The 1,949-nt window shown below is 39.9% G+C and overlaps 1 protein-coding gene across 3 annotated transcripts in view; it reads right to left on the bottom strand.

Moving 5' to 3' along the window:
- Positions 1-1,570: 1,570 nt before the first annotated feature.
- LOC135509005 (contactin-1a-like) overlaps positions 1,571-1,949 on the bottom strand; it is a 171,936-nt gene continuing 171,557 nt past the window's right edge. For all 3 annotated transcript variants that reach the window (XM_064929285.1, XM_064929287.1, XM_064929286.1), the window contains exon 25: positions 1,571-1,949. This exon is cut by the window's right edge and continues 2,624 nt beyond it. The gene's annotated coding sequence lies outside the window, so the exon portion shown is untranslated.

Raw genomic sequence — 1,949 nt, 5'->3', positions numbered from 1 at the left:
TAACTCTTGTGACTCATCACATACACTGTCGTTACAGTTTATTGTCTATCCTGTTGCATAGTCACTTTACCTCTAACTATATGTACATATCTACCTCAATTACCTTGCACCAAAGTACATTAACTTGTTACTAGTAACAGTGAATATAGCCAAGTTATCATTAGTCATTGTGTATTTATTCCTTGTGTTATTTTTCTCTGCTATTTCTCTTTGTTTCTCTATGCATTGTTGGGAAGGGCCCGTAAGTAATTTCACTGTTAGTCTACACCTGTTGTTTACCAAGCATGTGACAAAAACAATTTTATTACATTTGATTTGTTCCATGAAAATGTCCTGAATCCCAAACCTGCAATGTGGATAAAAGCCTGATTGCAGCAGGAAGAGGTCTGCCAGAATGTACCTGTATTACTGAGGAAAAACTGCCTTCTCAATGGAGCTTTCCAATTGAGTAAAACCTAATGCATACCAAGAGGGCAAGGCCTGCACATCAGCAGTTATAGAGCTGACCACCCAGCACCTTCAGCGGTTAAGATCTAGGAATTCAATTGCTTTTCTAAATAGCTTTTTCTAAATAGCTTTTTCTAAATAGCTTATTCTTACACATTCTGCAACTCAGTAGGAAACACAGACATCTACATTTATTGCGAAATACGACTGTAATTTACAAGTTTGTTTGATTCAGTCTAACAATCATTTTAAACTCACTTTAACTTCCTGGTTCTGATCAGCTGTTTTTCTGCGCTCTCCCAAAAGGCGTCCTTGGCCAGAGGTGCACAGTTATTGATTGCTGTGAAAGTTGGGAAAGTCAATTTGATCTAATATTGAACCAGATGGTGATATCCAGGAAACATTGTTTTGAGGGATGTGAAGAATTCAGGGGGTTTAGCCCTGATCAGGACTCAAACCTGGGTCCAGCAAAGACCTTAAATGTTAAGCCAAGATCTCGAAACCTCTTGACAAGCTTGCTAGGTGTTGTGTTAAGGTTGCTTCTACCCACTTCCTTCAGGAGAGTGTGTCATCACGCTTCTCTGCAATTAGTCCCTCAAGTGGGGCTCCCGAGTGGTGCACCGTTCTATGGCACTGCATCCCTGGTTCGAATCCAGGCTGTATCACAACCGGCCGTGATTGGGAGTCCCATAAGGCGCTGCACAATTGGGCCAACGTCGTCCGGGTTTGGCCGGTGTAGGCCGTCATTGTAAATAAGAATTTGTTCTTAACTGACTTGCCTAGTTAAATAAAGGTTCAATTAAAAAATATATATGTTTAAGTGTAAATTACACCCATCTCCTATGGCCTAACAGGCACCATCCCAATTCTAACACCAATGTAGCAAATTCAGTGGGTAGCCCAAACCGGGACTCAAACCCAGGTCCACCTTAAATGTTACACCAAGAGTCCAAACCTCTTGACGAGGTCATTATGTATTGGACTTGAGACTTCAAACGACGAAGTCTTTCAATACTGATAAGTCTTGTAACTTGAAGTCATAATCTTATTTTTCTCATAAATCATGAACAGTTTCAGTCGCTATATACTTTCAATATATAAAAAAGAGACAATTCACCTTAAATTAATAGTTACAGTAACTATTATTTTATTGTTCTTTTTAAGTCCAGACAATGACAGAGTCCAGTTTCACCCCTCCCTCTCAACATGTGTGATTCCTATTCATTACAGTATGAGCAAAGCACTGAACATTATACAGCCAAACACTGCTGCATCAACAACCACAGCGGTAATGTCATCAAACCCCAACCAATCTTACAGTAAGGAATGAGACTGCAGGACTGACCAGTACTGAACCTACTGAATGAGTGAGATTCCTTTAGCCAGTTAAGGTTTTTCTCTCTAAAACCTTAACCCCCCTTTACGATGGAAAAATTCCAGAAACCTTCCCCCAAATTCCCAGTTTTCCCAGAAATTCTAGTTTGAGTATTTCTGGAAAAATC

Source organism: Oncorhynchus masou, chromosome 22 (assembly GCF_036934945.1).
Source record: "Oncorhynchus masou masou isolate Uvic2021 chromosome 22, UVic_Omas_1.1, whole genome shotgun sequence".
NCBI lineage: Eukaryota > Metazoa > Chordata > Actinopteri > Salmoniformes > Salmonidae > Oncorhynchus > Oncorhynchus masou.
Note: the sequence above shows the minus strand (reverse complement) of the source record. Positions and strands in the feature narration are given on the sequence as shown.